This window comes from Vulpes lagopus, chromosome 13 (genome assembly GCF_018345385.1).
Source record: "Vulpes lagopus strain Blue_001 chromosome 13, ASM1834538v1, whole genome shotgun sequence".
Lineage (NCBI taxonomy): Eukaryota > Metazoa > Chordata > Mammalia > Carnivora > Canidae > Vulpes > Vulpes lagopus.
Window position 1 is genome coordinate 55,023,383 of NC_054836.1, and position 18,998 is coordinate 55,042,380.

Sequence of the window (18,998 nt, forward strand, 5' to 3'; positions counted from 1 at the left end):
ATTGCAACTGCCCTTGATTTGAGTTATAGGAAGAGAAATCAACATGCAGCAATTTCAGTCATGAAGGCTGCTAACTCTGGAAGTCTGTTACCAAGACCTTCACACCTCTTTTCCCCATAAACGGCACTTTCCTTTAAAGGAAAATACATGCCATGAAGGTCAGAGTGGTAAGTGGTACTCTTCAAGTACGACAGTTAGTCAAAACAGTTCAGGCTTCAAATGCTTGTATTTTTCAAATAGACATGATTACTCTTACTTTACAGGTGAGGAAACTGAAGCTCAGAGAGTTATCTGTTTTGCTTGAGATCCCAAACCTAATAATTGGGCAATAAGTTATCAAAGAAACCCTAATAAGGAAGCAATAAAACCTTGGGCTTTTGATTCTAAGTCTTGTGGTTTTCCCATCCTTCCAGAACCACCATTTTAAGATAAGAGGACACAGCATTGATCTCAGTGAAGACCAGCCTAATGAACACCAACAGCAACAGAATGTCTTAAAAAGCTCTAGGCAAAATCGCCTTTTCCAAAACATTTCTCCCACTACCTAACATATTTCCTCATCCTTGTACTCAGGTCAGAAGAAACAATGAGTTGAAAGGAACAACAACTTCTGCCCTCATCAGTTAGCAGTGGATATTAAAATGACATTAGAAGGTTTTTTTTCAGAATCCAGATTTGCTGTTGGAAGGAACTAGCACATGAACATGTTGGAAAAGTTCCCCTAGGGGATTCTGCGGTACTGCTCTCACTCAAGAACAACTGCCTCATAAGGGTTTGTTGATAGAGAACTAAGAGCAAATTGCAATTTTCCCTCAAAATACATTTATTTTCAATTATGTATCAGGCCCATGTAACATACTGATGAAAAAGTGTATCATGGCCCTGCTTTCATGGAGCTTACCCCTTATTTTACTAGAGCATGACAATTCTGTTCTATCCATGGGAGAAGAAAGAATTACAAGGTAATAGGGAGACTACAGATAGAATGACAAAAATAAACTGCCGCCCATGCCTTATACATCAGAAAAATTAATCTTAAAAGAAGCCAAGTAAATACTAAGACTTGAGAAATAAAGATACTAACTTTAAAAAGTAATAATGTCCAAGCTAAATCCAGTTTATATAAGCACCAACACAACAGATCTGCTATAACAAGTTCCAGATAATCTTTAAAAGATTTATTTCTTTATTGGGGGGGGGGTAGGGAGAGAGAGAGAGACAGAGTAAGAGAGAGAGAACTTCAAGTGGACTCTGCACTGAGCATAGAGCCTGATACAGGGCTCAATCTCATGACCTAAGACCAACACCTGAACCAAAACCAGTGGACGCTTAACCAACTGAGCTGCTCAGGTGCCCCCAAATTCCAGATATTGTTAAAACATGAGCCCTGGAGAGAATAAATCATTGAATCTTGGAATAAAGGAGTGGAGGAAAGAACACTGCCATAAAATTCGGTAAAGAAATAGATTGCTCTGGGGGGATACACATATTGTGACAGAGAAGGATTAATGTAACTCTTAAAAATATTTCTCAAAAAAACTATTTCTCTATCTAGCAGACAATTGGTAGTTGTCATCATGAAATAATAGGTATTTGCATGGAAAACTGATTAGACGACTAATCAGTACAACTAAGAGTTGTACACCATGATTAACTTTGATTTGAGGGAGCTAACTCCAATGTGAGATCTCTTTTAATGTGACTTCCCTTAATTCCATGTCTTCACCCCAACTTCCACTATTTAATTTGGCACACAAGCTCTTCTCATGAGCTGGCCTCTTCCGTCTCTCTCTAGCGTCATTCCTCAAAATTCCCCACGTCTCTTCCCCCACCCACTCCCCCCAGCATGCCCAGTAATCTGGTCCCACGGATTACTTACAGTTTCCCAAGTAAGCTATGATCTTCCCCTGTTAGTGGTTTTGCATATTTTCTTCCCTCTAACTTAGAAAGGTCTTAGCTTTATCCTGGAAAAGAAAACAGAATATGTGTTTGCTGGGCTGCCATAACAAAGTACTAGAGACGGGGTAGACTGACACCACCAATTTATGGCCTCACAGTTCTTCTGCAGGCTGGAACTCCAAGATCAAGGTACTGACAGGTGGACGGCCTACGGAGGGCTGTCTTCTCCCCGTGTTTTCACATCATCTTCCCTCTGTATCCAGCTGTGTCCAAATTTCCTCTTTTTACAAGGACATCAGTCATATTGGATGAGGCCAATATCCACATCTTAATCCGAATGACCACATCTTAACTTAATTAGGTTTTTAAAGACCATCTCCAAATACAGTCACATTCTGAAGTACCGATTGGACTTCAATTAAACGAGTGTTGGTGAGACACAATTCAGCTCGTAATGCAAGTTGTTAGTGTTTATAATACACAGCTTGATAGGAAGTTCTTCTCTACGTCCTTCATCGTGAATCTTTCCCACTCAGGCTGGGTTAAATCTCCTCCCTCAAAACTCCCAAAGCAGAATATACATTCCTCTTGTCACATTAAAGCGCTTGTTTTGGGGGTGCCTGGGTGATTCAGCACCTGCCTTGGGCTCAGGTAATGATCTCAGGGCCCTGGGATTGAGCCCTGGTGGAGCCCTCGGGCTCCTTGCTCAGGGAGGAGGCATCTGTTTCTCCTTCTCCTTCTGCTCCGCCCCCAACTTGTTCTCTCTCAAATAAATAAAATATTTTTTTTTCTTTAAATAAAAGGTCTGTTTTCCATACTCCAAGATGTGTCTTTATTTCCTTTAAGCCAGCCTCTATCCCTGTTCCTGGTACATGCTGAATGTGCAAGACTCTTCGTATTTCTCTGCTTTATCGAAGTGTAAGTCCTTTGGCCTGGCTGCATCATGACACCACTTCCTAAGATAAGAGATACAGGACTAACAGATTTTGGCAATAATTTTTTTCACGTGTTGAGATTAAGAGCAATCCACGTAGAAATATCTAGCAGGGAGTTAGAAGTGTGAGCGTGGGCTCAATAGAGAAAACGGTGCTAAAAGCATGATTGGGTGAATGGATGTGGTCATTTAGGGAGAACCTATAAATAAAAAAGGTAGCATGGAAAAACCTCTAAGGAATGACAATGTTTTTAAAGACAAGGAAAAAGAAAAATAAAGTGGAAAGGCCAGCAAAATACAGGGAACTCAGAGAAGACGGCTTTGGTTTCTTTTTCGGTTGTTGTTGCTAGGTTCTTATTCAAGTCAGTTAACATCAGTGCTTATATTGGCTTCAGGTGTACAATATCGTGATTCCACACGTCTATCCGACACCTGGTGTCCATCACAAGTGCTCACCTGATCACCATCACCTGTTTAACCCGTTACCCCCACCCACCTCCCTTCTGGTAACCAGCAGTTTGTTCTCTACAATTGACTCTGCTTCTTGATTTTTCACTTTCTCTTATTTTTTCCATTTGCTTATTTGTTTTGTTTCTTAAATTCCACATATGAATGAAACCATATGGTATTTGTCTTTCTCTGACCTACCTAGTTTAGCAGTATACTCTCTTGCCCCATCCATGTGGCTGCAAATGGCAAGATTTCATTCTTTTTTAGGGCTGTTTCCATTGACTCCGGTTTACATACCAGAGACTAGAGTTCTGGGGATGAGCTGTTTTTCCTTTACGTTGCCACCAGGGGTCTCCAATAACTCTTCAATGGGTCGGGCAGGGCCCTCAACAGGTGTCCTCTAGCTGCCATCACAGGAGTTTGTCCAGCAGTGACATCCATCGTGCAAGAAGACCAGGTGCTTCATGACAGTAGTGGTTTCTTGGATGCCTGTCACCCTGGACTGAGCTGAAGGTCAGACTGGTCTTCCAAATATCTCCTCACAATCTGTGCTTTACTGACCTCCAGGTACTCGTGGCAACAGCTTCACGTGCCATGTGACTGCCCTGAATTCCCTATTTCAAGAATTGGGACTGGGTATCAGCCTAGGACACACTAGAGCCCAATATATAGATTATATAAGGTTCACTAAGCCCCTCAGGCAGACTAGAAAGAACTGAATATTCTTTAAAAAAAAAAACCCATCATGAAAAAAAATCCATCATGTTATTCTGACTCTACAAACTATCTTTCTTCTAAAAATAAAAAGATGAGACAGGCTCCCTGTGAGGAGCCTGCTTCTCCCTCTGCCTCTCTCTCTCTCTCTCTCTCTCTTTCTGTGTGTCTCTCAGGAATAAATAAATAAAATCTCTTAAAAAAATAAATAAAAATTTTAAAAGATGAGACAAAAAAATAAGTCTATCCCCTAGAACGAGAAAAGATGAAACTAGATAAAGCTGAAAAAATGTTTATTTCTTAAACTTTTGCCTTTTTAAAATTATTTCCACAGATATTCTTTCTGTAATGACAACTCGATCATCTCCAACAAGTTATGTTGTAATCAAGTTATGTGTTTGTATAACTTTACATTGGATTTTAAAATTTTTACTAACATGAAAATGCTCATAGTACAGAAAAGTAGAGATAGCACAATATCACCCTTAGACCTCCTACATAATTAACATTTTGCCATATTTATTTCTTCAATATATGTTTTTCCTGAGCTATTATAAAATGAATAATAAACATCATTTGCTTCAACCCAGCTACTTTATCTTGCATTTCCAGAAAATAAGAGCATCTCCCACCTGTTGACAGTACTGTCAACACATCCAACAAATTTAGAAAATGTCTTAATATCCTCTATTTCTCCGTCTATATTTTAATATTTTTACTTGTCTCCAAAACATATTTTATAGCCATTTTTATATGTTCAAAACAAGAAAATTTTGGTTGTTATGTCTCCCTTAATCTGAAGCAATTCCCATCCCCTCTTCTTTTTTCCTCTACGATATAGACGTTGTCAAAGAGACAACTCCAACGGAATTAAATTAGAAAATAACAAAAACAGAAGGAAATGTGGGGAATTCCTAAATATATAGAAATTAAACAATAGTCTGCTAAGTAATCAAGAATATACCTGGCTGGGCAGCTGGAACGGGCCACGTGAATCCTGCAGATGACTGTTACTGATGAGTCTCAAGGCTAGCGCTGGTGTTTGGCAGGGCCCAAAAAAGTGCTGGGGTGTTCAACCGTCAAATATGTCTTAGATCTGTCTTTGTAAACAAACAAACACACATTGGATGGCATCTCAGATAAACCCCAACCCCATTATAATCAAACTTTATAAATCCATTGCTCTATTACTCATTAAGGTCCAATCCAACTGCCCAGCCAGGTTGACCCCTCAAGGTCTTGTAACACAAAATGTGCCCTCTTACTCTCCGTGCCTTGGCTATGTTATTTTCCTCATTTTGAATGCCTGCTCTCATCTCTCTCTGCCTATCCAGATTTCACATGACATCAGGTATATGCAACGTTCTGTAAGCTATAAAACAATACGTCACTGTGAACTACATTAACTGGAATTCACACCCTCAAGAATCAGTTTAAGTCCCCTCCTTCCAGGAAGGCTTAACTGCATTCCTGTAGCCTTCACTTATTTCTTTTTTCTTTTTCTTTTCTGTATTTCTGCCTGCTTGCCTCCCTTCCTTCCCTCTAAAGGTGCGTCGGCTGTGCTCTATACCTTCATTCCTCCACTCCCAATACCTGGTAATCACAATTCTGAATTTTGTATTAATCATTTCCTGGTTTGTTTCACAGTATTTGTCATCCACGTATGTAACCTAAAATAATAAACTGTTATATTTTGTCTTTTTCTAGACTTCACATAAAGCAATCACACTGTATTTATTTTGTACTTTGTTCCTTCTTCGTTATTTTCATGAGTCTGTTAGTTAATTTGAGTAGACATTATGTACATGGTTCCAAAATCAAAGCAATACAATATAATAAAATGTCCCGAAAAGTTTTACTTCTTCCCTTGTTGTAACCACCCTGTGTCCTCTCTACCTTCTTCCCATGGGCAAGCACTCATTAGTCTTTTGGATCTTCCCAATATTAACACACACAACTGTATTAGGTATTTTTATTCCGTTTTCCCCGTTTCATTCAAAGAATACCTAATATCACATACAGATCTTTCCACATCTGTACACGGAGCACTTACTCATTCTTTCTGGAAACTGCATAACATTCCATGCATTCCAGAACTTTCCATCTACCAAAGTTTCTATAATCAGTCCTCCATTAACGGACAATTGGATATTCTCTAATCTTTCACAAATACAATGTTGCAGCAGATAATAACTTATGTCATTTTTCTGTGTGCATGTATTCCTGCAGGATAAATTCCTGTGAGTGGTATTTCTGGGTTAAAGGGGAAATATGATTGTAACTTTGATGGGCATTACCAAATTGCCCTTTAGAAAAGGTGCACTTTTTATATTCATACCAATGATATAGAAGTTCCTGTTTCCCAGTCTCATTAAACTTAGATTTTTCCTAATCAAATTGGTGAAAAATGTATATCATTGTAGTTTCATCTGCAACTGTCTTATTATGAGTGAAGTTGGGTGTGTTTTTCTTGTTTAAGGTAATTTGCCTTGTCTGTGAGCTAGTTTTTCATGTCCTTTGCACGTTTTTTTCTCTTAGATTATTGTCATTTACAAAATCAATTTCTAGAATATTGATTCTTATAACTACATGAGTAACATTTTTTCCTCTTATTTGTCACTTGTCTTTCTGACTTTGAGTATGGTAGTTGGGCCATGAAGTGTTTTGTGGTTTTTCTTTTAAATATAATTAGTTTTGTCCGTTTTAAAATAGCTCCAGATTTTTAATCAAAGTTACAAAAGTACTTTCCTTTTTTTAAAATTTTTTTTCAAAAAAATAAAAAAAATAAAAATAAAAAAAATAAAAAAATAAAATAAATTTTTTTTTCAAAAGTACTTTCCTAATCTAATTTAATAAAAAAAAAATTTTGTCTACATTTTCTTCCAGAACTCAAATGATTTCATTTAAATCTTTGAGCTTTATCAGTGCATAGTATGACCAGACCAAACTGTATCTTTTTTATTTTTTGTTTTATTTATTTTTTGTATCTTTTTTTTAAATGCAGCTACCTAATTATTTCAACTCAACATTATATATAAGATCCATGAGTGCTGATGCACCTAGCTCTCGTCCATTCCTCTTAAATGTCGCATTCCATTGTGTGAATATAAACAACTTCTTTATCTTCTTCAATGTAAATGAGCATTTTGGTTATTTCCAGTGTCTTGCAATTATGAAGAGAGCTATTCTAAACATGTTTATTCACGTCTTATTTTTAAAGTCTAGCACTTACTATTGGTTACAACTCGCATTAATTCAATAAATAAATTGTCACTTAACTATTTCCTACTGCTTACTCTTTTCACAGTAGGACCTGAGAGAAAGAAAATCATTTTACATCTTTGGGCTATCTACAATATTGACTAAGAGAGAAATGAGCTCTCGGTATGAGATAAATTAAATTGAGTTGAATTAAATTAGAGTTCGTAGTCTGCCGCGGGCAGTGAAATGTAACATGAAATACACAGTTTATTTCCTATTCATTCACCAAATCCGGGAAGAACAGGATAAAATTAACTGTATATATATTTTGGATATGTATAGGTCTTTATTTTTTAAGGCTACAAAGAAATTAAATCTTAAGAAGTGTACAAGTCACTCCATTTGCCTTTGATACTCTTGGAATCTCTCATATGCATATGAATGCTGATGCAACTTCTGTGACTATCAAAAACAGATAAAATATGATGGAAATTTTCTTGCACAATTTACTTTTCACATATCCAAAAAGAACATGTTGGCCTTTTTTGGAGTATCTCTCACATCATTATTTTGACTAATCCATTTGTTTAAATGATAGGTGCCTAGAGTTACTACATCCTCTTATGGTAGAAGCAAATGCCTTTCAGACGAATTCCAGGCTAGGTTTTGATCCAGGGATTAAAAGCCTGAGTTTTAAGTGAACAAAATCTACATCTCTTTCACAACTATAATTGATTTTCCTTTTCGCCCAGCTATTATAGTAAGCACTACACTAAAATAGTCACTAAAAGGCTGGTGCCATCCCTTTTTAGGACTGATTCAACTTATGAAAAATAAATTAGTAGCTTTTGTCCACACTGAGACTTACCAGAGACTCATATTTATATTACGGTTAAGAGGCAATCTTAAAAGTACAACATTTCCATTAGGAGTAACATATTGAGCTCTCAGGAAATGGTATACCCAAGAAAAAGCAGTTTAAAAAATGAGATCTTGTTTAAATTGTTAAAGTCAGAAAATGTATTAAATGACAATATAATGGATAGGAGGCTGTTTTACTGGAAAGTAAAATTACAGTTTCACTATTAAGTAGTAATTAAAGCAAGGTGCTCTAATTAATGGGGCACTAAAATGTCTATGAGCTTTGAGCTTGTAGGAACTGTACATAGCACTCCATCTCACATACAAATCAACTTCTCTTTTTCTGTACAATCACATTGTACTAACTACTTGCTGGAAAACCCTAATTACATTGTTTAGAAAACAAATTGCTACAGTCGCTGAAAGAATGCAAGATGGTGATATTTGCTTAAACTTTGCACGGTGCTTTTATTAGCCCTTTCCAGCTGCTATAACAAAAATACCATAGACTTGGTAGCTTAGAAAATTTACTTCTCATAGTTCTGGATACTCGTGAGGGTCTGGCTTCTGATTCATAGTTGACAGTTTTTACCTGTGTCCTCACATGGTGTAAGGACACTAATCCCAAGCATGAGGGCTCTGTCCTCAGGATCTAATCACTTCCCAAAGCTTCCACCCTCTAATACTATCACATGGGGGGTTAGGTTTCAACATACGAATTTTGGGGGGCACACAAACATCCAGTTGATGGCAGTGCTCCTGGTTCTTCATTCACACAATGTTTCCACAGCTGTTTCGGTTACTGAGCAAAACCAAAAAAGCCCTAATTGCTTATTCCTCAAAGGTATCGTTCTACCCAAGGAGCCTGCTGCATAGACAACGATTCCACAAATACCTCTCAGCACTCCCTGCGTTTGCCCACAAGGAAATATTTGTTTTAGAAATGATGTTAAATTCTCCATTCCAAAGCACACAGGGATTCCTAGCCAATTACCTCAATAAACTGCAATGCTATAATGTCTCATACTTTTATTTTACAATCCTATCTTTTACATCACATTTTCCTTGTTTGCCTAGGAAAATAGTGAGCATATACTTAGCATTATTGTTAACATTTCACAGTGACTTGTGGGAGAAACAGATGATATCTTTCCTTCCTGCGGTTTACGTCATTTCTAAATTCATCCAGCAATTCAAAGGGATCATTCGGTGCTCTAAGTTTAGGTTAAAAATAAATCTTACTACATTTTGGTGCAATACCATGGAGTTTTCTCAACCAAAATGAGAACAACGACAAAAGTTTGTTCCTAAAGTATAAAGATGAGTATTTTCTGCCAATATTTGCCTTAAGAGTATAAGGAACAGAAATAATGATACTTTATGACTCCTCATTTTAACCAAAAGAGAAAACTTGATTGATCACAGATCACTCCCAGGGGTTTTCAAACTTGAATTTATAAAGAAGAATCTTCTTTTATTTGCTTATGAAAGATGTGACCTGGAACTGTCTATAGCCACGTCCTCCATGACATGGAGCAACTTGTGTGACAGAATGAATCTGAAGTGCTGACAGAAAGAGAGAGAGGGGGGAGAGGGAAAGAGAGAGAAGGAAGAGAAAGGAAAGAAGGGGAGAGAGAGAAGAGAGAATTCTGACTGAGTCAATAAACCCAATAGGTTCGAACTAATGACAAGACACTGAGAAGTTATTTCTAAAAGTCTTGTATTGCAAAGGAAAGACCTTAAAATGTGATTCTGTTGGACCAGGGAGGCTATGATGAGATAGAAATCCTTTGAAATGATATTAAGAGACTTGGTTAGATTTCCTTCCAGTTTTCTGTTAGGACACAGGCCATGTACAGCAAAGCTGTTACTTAGGAAGATGTCATAGCAAATGTCAGGGTGTTGGAGGTGTTGGTGACTTCTTACAGCCTCCTCTAAGCTACAAGACAGAAACAAGCTAGGACCCAAGCTGGCTCATCTGAGAGGAAAAGGATCCATTGGGATCGATCAACAGTTTTGTTAGGAGAAGCCCTTTCTACCAGTAGCCAGAAATACAAGGAAGTGGAAAGTCTGCAGATTATGAAGACCGAACATTTTGTCTTTTAGTAGATGTTGTTTGTTGGCTTGGAATGGAGCTTTCAGAGGAAGTCAGAGAAATGGGAAGGTATAATCTCTCAAGATTCGTGCTGTGTACCCCCTACCTGACTGCTTCTCCAAACCCCTCATTTCAAAATACAATAGCCTGGGATCGGCCCAGTGGCAGGGTGAAGGTTTCACTATCTCTGGCTGTTCTAAGACAGTGGCCCAGAGCAGGCAATTAAATTGAGGATAGAGGAGGTAAAAACCCTAACTGGTTGCTAGAGGTATATTTTACTTGACAATACGGCAAATTGTACTTTCCAAAGATGATGAAAAATATCTTCCATCCCACTTTCTTACTCTGAGATTTTGATATTCTTCCTATTGCGAAGTGACGTCTATGTCCCTTTGACCCTGAGTGGACCTCTGTGGCTACCTTAACCAACAGAATTAGCGATCGTTATGCCATGAGACTTAGGAGGCTTGTTCTGGAAAATCTATTCACTTCCACCTTGCTCGCTTGGGATAGTTATTCCTGAAACCCAGCTACCGTATCTGAAGCAGTTCAAACTAACCCATGACAAGCAAATAGATGGAGAAGCCATGTGTAGACGTTCTAGTTGGCAGTCCTAGTCAATGGCCATCACCAACCAGACACACGAAGATAACTTCAGATGATTTTAGCTCCCAACCACTGAGCCATCCCTAGGTTTCAGGTCTTTGAGCAAAGGCTCCAGACATAATAGAGCAGAAGATTTATGAAGCATAATCTTAAGATCCTTAGGGGCCTCCTGTGGGTAAAAGGTTATATATGAGTCACTCCTCTAGAGATTTCTGAAGTCTTAACAAAGGCTCCTACACACCACTCTAGATTTGATCTTTTTCTAGAAGTCTTCTCTTAATTCTTAATTTAAAAGTCATTTGCCTTATGGAATTGCTGGGTATAAGAAACAGTTTTACTTTTCAGCCGAGGAAGTACCACTCCTTTTTCATGTAACAATGCCAGAATTCTTTAGTTCATCCCTCCTCACATTTTATCATAGGCAGTAGAAAGAAGCCAGGTGGTATTTTTGATATTTTGCAGTCCTCAAGTTCTCGGTATTTTCTATTTTCTGCCTCACTTCAGACAATAGTCTTGGCAAACTATATATTACTGCTTAGCAATTGCTTGCTCTTCTCCAGCTTCTAGTAGCATTTGCATGCTTTTCTTGAAACCCTTGCTGATGGCCTCCTCAAAGTCCTTTAATTTCAGCTGTCTCCTAAAAGCCCTTTAGATTCTCAAATTGTATCCTCAAGTCCCTTTGAGTTCCTCCTCACTTCTATCCCAAATCAATGTCACATGTTTCAGATTTTTGTTGTTGTTGTTTTGGAAGCACCCTACTCAAAAGCCATTGTAGTATTTATTGTTTTATAACAAACTACCTGAAGATTGTTGCATAAAATAGTCATCTTCGTGGGCTTAGAAATTGTGTGGACCCGGAATTTGAACAGATCAGAGTGGGAGAGTCTTGTTCCATGATACCTGGGGCTTTACCTGGAAGCCTTGAAGGTTGGGGATTACAAACTGGCTTGGGATCAAAATCCTCTGGAAGTGTCTTCACTGTGTCTGGTTAATGATAGCTGTTGACCAGGACTCTCAGCAAGAACAACTACATATGTTCTCACCATGTGTCTTTTTTTCTGCATGGGCCAGTCTTAACTTCCTCACAGCATGGTAGCTGAATTCCAAGATTGCAGACAGCAAGGTAGAAATGCATGACACCTTTCTGAACTAGCGTGTTCCCTAGAGGGGTAACCCAGCAGACAAGGTCTTGTTCAAGACCTGCACATTCTAAGTGTAAGACTGGTTCTAACCGGATGCTAGGAGAGACTCTCTAAATCCTTGGTTTATAAGTAATTACAAAAGCTTGGACTGAAAGGGACGAGTTAGTACAAGATACAAAGAGGGGTTTGGACTTCCAGCTTTTGCATGTAGGAGGCAGGTTGAGAAAATGACTCAGATGCAAACATGAAGTGGTTTTGATGGAAAAGGAAGAGTGATTTAGAGAGCAGGACCAAGATCCCAGAGGGTGGAGCCAAGATCTGTGCACTAGGAGTAGAAATGAGTCCTAAATCAAGAGTAGGAACATGTGGCTAGTGGAATTTCAGAATTGCTATGGAACAGTGGTTGTTTATGTGGTTCCCGTTTTATTCTCTTTTGAAAGGGACCCTCTATAACAGATACTCTAGGACTGCCCACTATATGTTGTGAGAAATAGATAATTTATTTCTGTAGTCCAGAGTCTTTCCGACCAAGAAGAATAGTGTTCAAAGAGCTGCAGTCAATTAACCACACCTGAGGAGCACCACCTACACTGGGACTTGATTTAAGTGACAGATACTAGGGTTTGGACTAGGACACTTGAAGATCTTAGAGGGTGAAATAAATCATTGTATTTGGCATGTGGAAGGGATGTGAATTTTTGTAATAGGGCAGGGGGTAGAAGATTATATTTTTCAAAGATTGTAAGATCCCACATACTTTTCTTAAATTGCGATTTTGATACTCCTCTCATTAGAGTGGGGTCTATGTCTCCTGCATTTAAACTAAAGCAGGTCTTTCTGACTATCTCAAACCATAGACCATGATAGAAATGACACTATATGACTTTATAAGCCAGATCCTTAAAATGCTATGAATTCCATCTCACTCTCTTGGAACACTTATTTTTGTTGTTGTCATCGTCTACTTATTTTTAATTTTTAATTTTGAGTAGAGTTGACATCCAACGTTACATTAGTTTCAGATGTACAACAAAGTGACTCGACTTTTTTAGATGTTATGCTGGGCTCACCACAAGTGTAGTTACCATGTGTCACCCTACAACGCTAATGCAGTATCACTGACTTTATTCCCAATGCTGTACCTTTTATCTCCAGGACTTATTCACTCCATAATTGGAAGTGTGTATCTCCCACTCCCTTCACCCATTTTGCCTACCCTTCAACCCCTCAGTCCCTTCCTCCTGGCAGCCATCAGCTTGTTCTCTGTACTTATAGGTCTGATTCTCCTTTTTGTTTGTTTATTCATTTTTCTAGATTCCACACATGCATTTTTGAAACCCAGCCAACATATCGTAAAGAAGTCCAAGTAGCTAAGAGAGGCCTACCTAGAAAGGAACTGGGGACTTCCACCCACAAATGTTTTGAGGTCCCAGCTGGCAGCCAGCACCAACATGCCAGTCATGAAGCCATCTTACCGGACCATAGTCCAGCCATCTCAGCTGAGGTTATATGCAGCAGAAACAAAGGATCCTTGCCTTCCCTGTTCAAGCTGTAGATTTGTAAGCAAAATAATTTTTTTTGTTGTTGTTTGAAGCTACGAAGGTTTGGGATGACTTGTGGTACAACAGTGGATAATATATTTCTGGAATCATCGAAAGAAGTGGTTCTCAACTGAGAAAGATTTAGCCTCACAGAAGACATTTGGCAATGTCTGGAGACATTTTTGGTCGTCACAACCAGGGCAGAGTGGTACTGGCATCTAGTAGGTCAGGGCCAGGAATACTGCTAAACATTCTGCAATACATAGGACAGCCTCCCTACAACAAAAAATTATCTGGCCCAAAATGTCATTGGTATCATGACTGAGAAATATTGATTTAATGTTCCCCTGAAATAAGCCTGGAAAAGTGGTGCCCTATCACTCCTTCCCTTACGTTATCCCAAGAATCCCAATCCTCCAAAAAGGTGCTCTTATGGTGAAACAGCTCTCCAGAAAGAATATCTCAAACAATGCCTTCCAAGAACTTCACCTTAGGGGATAATGAATAAGGTAAAGCCCCCCCAAAAAAGTAACAATCCAGTGTATCTACAATGAAAGCAAAGTTAGTGAAAGTTACTAACAGTAAAGTTAGTTTTTATATTCCCAGTTCTGTAGGACTAGTGTTTGCTGTGAAACAGCCACAGATAGCTTCTGTTTGTTTTCCAAGTAGGAGTGTTATTGTGGCCATGTTGCTTTTGTTCCCCCACTTTACTAGGTCAAATAGTGTCCCTCCAAAATCCATATCCCCCTGAAACCTCAGAATGTGACCTTATTTGGAAATAGGATTTTTGCAGCTGTGATTAGGTAATATGAAGTCATACTAGGTTAGGGTGGGCCCTAACTCCAGTGACTGGTCTCTTCATAAGTGAAAGAAGAGAGAGATTCAGACACACACACACACACACACACACACACACACACACACACAGAAAACAGCCATGTGAACATTCCTCAGGAAGGCCTCGTGAACACTGTATTTCCTGAGTTCTATATTCATAAAAAGTCTGTGCCCTTTAAACCTAAAAGTCACCTCATATAAAATCCTTGGTTTACACTCTCTCTCTCTCGAATATCTTTAATATGTTACTCTTTCTTCTGATCTAGATTACTGTAGAAGAATTCGGATGATAAGATAATTTTCTTCTCATTGTAAGTCATGTGCTTTTTAAATCTAGATATCCAAAGGACTTTTGCCCCCTATTCTTCAAAGTCCAGTAATTTTACAAAAATAAGTCCTGGTGTTGGTTATTTTGAGTTAATTTAGGGACGCAGTACGATCTTTCAGTATCTAATTCTAAATATATATTTTTTTAATTCAGGAAAGGTTTTCTTGAATTATGGTTTTTAGTATTCGTTCCTCTGACTTGATTTTCTTCTTCGGGGACTCCTCCTATTCATATGTTCCATTGTTTTATCCTATTCTCAATGTTTGTTATTGTCTCTGGAATATTTTCTCTTTTTTCCTTAATTTTCCTTTGGTTTTTCAGGAAAAAAAAAATTCTCTTTTTTCCCTATTTTTCTGAGGCATCATCAGTTTTGCCCTTGTATTCTTTTTTCATTTAGTTTTCACTTATGTAATATTATTTTTTCATTTCTAATCCCTTCCTGAGTTCCATCATTTCTCTTCTGAGTTTTTCTAATCCTGCTTTGTGTAGTTCTTTCCTGGAATGTGCTAACTTTTTAATGTCTTTCAGCTTGTTTTAAAATAATAGCTTATAGTTTTGTTCTGTTTTGTGGACTCATCTTTCTGATATACCTTCATTATCTGTAGGGAAATTATTCAGCTCCATTTTCTCTTCTTATGATACCTTTGTATTTGATTTGACCTCAATAATTTACTGTTGCTCATTTTTATGTGATAATAACTTTCCTAAACTTTTGCAAACAGGTAGTTTTCAGAAAATTGTGTCCCAATTCAGATAGCTCCACCTTCCCTTGTTTTTATGAAGTGTTAAAAAATACAGCAGTGCTGTTGGGATTTCCTGACTCTGTTTCCCTCTCAAGTTGTTGAGCGTTTAAAAAATGCCTGGTGTGACTGAGGAACTGAATTTTAAATTTAAATTTATGTTAATTAATTCAATGTAATTAATTAACATTTAAATAACTACAGGTGGTTACTGGCTACCACAGTAGAGAGTGCTTCTCTAGCCTTCCACTTTCCAACATCTGTTGGGCTTCCTCTGTTCCGTTTGATTTTCCTCAGTGTGCTTCTTACTGTGGGTCCTTCTGCAAGAGAGTCATGAAGGGTCAGTTTTGAAATATTATGACGGTGAGACTGCTTCAGCCTCTTTAATCATTCTTAACTGTGTCACCTGCTGTTATAAAAAGCCACGTTTTTAAAGAACAACCAGGAAAAAAATAAAATGAATAAAAGACGCGTTTTAAAAGAATAACTGGGAAAAAGTAAAATAAGTAAGTGGGAAACATCTCCAGTTCTTCTGTCCATCAGACACCACCCTATTGCTTCCCTTCCTCTTTTCACAAAATTGTGTGTACATACATGTACACACAATTGTCTTGTGGCTCTTGGCAGTTTGTCCCTCACTGCATCTATTTTGGGGTTTATGTAGATACCTCATCACCCAGTTTTATTGCAAAGGTTGCCCATGGGCTTTTGATTTTGCTACCCAGTTTTTTGTTTTGTTTTTCTTTTTTTTTTTTTATTAATTTTTATTGGTGTTCAATTTACCAACATACAGAAAAACACCCAGTGCTCATCCCGTCAAGTGTCCACCTCAGTGCCCGTCACCCATTCCCCTCCAACACCCGCCCTCCTCCCCTTCCACCACCCCTAGTTCCTTTCCCCGAGTTAGGAGTCTTGCTGAGTGAAATAAGTCAATCGGAGAAGGACAAACAGTGTTTTGTTTTTCAATGTGGGTTTTCAGAGAGATCAAAAATTACACTGTCACTGTCCCATCTTCCTAAAATGCTCTGAATAACATTTTTAAATAAGGTTTTTCCATTAAGAAATATGTCATGGTCATCATGGAATATTTTTTTTTAAGGAAAGAAGGAATCCCCACGGACTCACCAATCAAAGACAAACCACCACTGACATTTTAGTGTATTTTCCTCATGTTCCTTTTCTGTGCTAAGTATTTTTGCATAGTTGTGAGCATAATATATATGTGTGTGTGTGTGTGTGTATACATATATATATAAATCTATGTTTTATTTTGTTCCCATAACATAATTGTTCATTATTACAAAAATTCTTAAGTATTATCATTTAGACACTATGATTAATCTATCATATGGATAATTCATTACTAACTTAGCCAATGCCCAATGTTTGGTTAATTTACAAAATTTTACAGGTAATAGTTTGCTCTGAGATATGTTGGTAATCCCTACAGAACCATGCGTAATCCTATACAAGCTGCTAATGAACAATAATAGCTATAGCAGTGGCATAGGAGGAGTTCCTCTAACATGTGTTAATAAGTGATTACCATTTCTAAAGAGGACTTCTGGGACAACATTAATAATTGAGGAGAGAGGTGTAATCATCTCTGTCTTGAAATTTTACCTGACTTTGTAGAAAACTTTCCTTTCCCTAGTGTTTATATGTTTACTGTATGTGCCTCTCTCTATACATATATGTATATGTGCATATGTATGCACGTATGTCTGTGTATTTATAATCAGCCATCTGAATCTCTAGCCCACATCTTTCTTTGGACCCCCAAACTCAATCCAACTGCCCTCAAAAAATCCCCAACGAAATATCCATTATCTTCCTCAATCGTCCTTTTCTTTTTTTTTTCTTACCTTATTGAGTGAGTTAGATCTACCAAAGTGTTCACCCAAAATAGATTGCTAAGAGTCATTCTAGACTCCTTATCTTCCCTCCTTTCAAATCAATCAATTCCAATAGTTTCCATGTCCTTAGTATCATTGATTACCCCTTCTAACTCTCCATACCCTTTGTTACTCTTACTTTGGCCCTCATCCTATTTCAAGTGGGATACAGCTAGCATTTCCCAAATTTGCCAGTGATTTCCGTTTTGTTAAATCCAATGGGGATTCAATCCTTCTCTACAATTTGACCTCGTCAACTAATTTCTTCTTTAATTTCCTCTTGGTTGCTGGAACTCTATTTGAAATTCTTTTCCTTATGCTCTAACTGGCTCTCATCCCCTTTCTGTGCTTCCCTCGCTCAGCTTTGCTCAGTTGTAGTCATTTTGAGACTCTCCCTTATTTTTTAGTGTTCCATGCTGATCTTAGTCTCTTCATGGCTTTCAATTATTTAAATATTAGGCTGCTGAATCCTAAGTTACCATTGTAGTCCAGCTCTCATCTCTGACTTCTATTTGGATACTTTGCTTCATATCCCAACCTCAAACCCATTACACTAAGCACTGAGCCCTTTATCCCCACCATCCCCCAAAGAAGGCACAACTAAACAAGACCCTGTCCTTCATCATATATTTGAGCTTTTCCTGAACTATCTATATGGGTGATCAAACCAGAAACATGTGCGCTGTCTTCTATTCGTTTCTCTGTCATCAGTTACATCTAGTCAACAGTGCCAGTTCGAACTCCTTAATATCTCTCTAGTTTAACACTGGAGTTGCTAACTGAAGACTCACAATCTAATCCTCCTAACTCAACGCTTCCCCATCTCGATTTGATCTTCTGTAATATTGGCACAGTAGATTCCTGATAGAAATCAGCTTCCATCCTTGCCAATGATACAAACACAAAGTGTTGCTGGGAGGGCTGAGAAGAAAGGGACAAGGTGGAATTTGATGGCTACTTAAAAAAAAAAAAAATGTATCCAGATCTTTTTCTTAGTGTCATCTCTGAAATCTCACCAAATAAGCCTCAAATTTAGGTCATGACATTTGTTTGATGCCTTATTTAAACTATTTTATTGGACATTTTCCATCTCTTAAGCTCCCTGAAAGAGGCCAAATTGCCTTGTCACAGCTAAGCCTCCTATACAGAGAGCTTAATACCCAGTAAACTTTGGAGGGGCCCGAATGTTTTAGGATGGTTTGGGAAAATGGAATGGGAAAGTTTTCTTCAACTGAGTTAGAATGAAGAATTCACGATCCATCTTGGTCATTCCATTTTTAGTTTATTAATAGAATGAGGAAAACATGCACATTATAAATCAATGCTCTGATGAACAATGTTAACAAACAGCCAAGTGAGCAAAGGGTTGAAAGTGTTGACTAAACATGAGTTTGGGGTGATTTCCGTTACCAAATTTTCAGAGGTAAAGGAAGAGACATCTGTACCCTGATATCTACTTTTGGGGGGGGGGGGCATTTTTTTCCTTTTTGAAAATGGATGTCAGATGAAGTCACCTCTTGTCTGTGCAGCATAGTTTTTTGTCACCACCACAAACTGAAAAAGAAACGGACTCTTCTGTGTTTTCTCTTTCCTTGGTCAACACACGGTGTCTAGGTCCCCAGAGATGCTGGGGGCACTGCTTAGTCTCCCGGCGCTCGCTCTGCCCCAGGAAATCCCGCAGATGCCGACACTTCTGGGGTCCTCAGTTCCCAGTAAAACGAGGAAGCAGGTCTCCGTACCCGGGGTCCCTCCCAG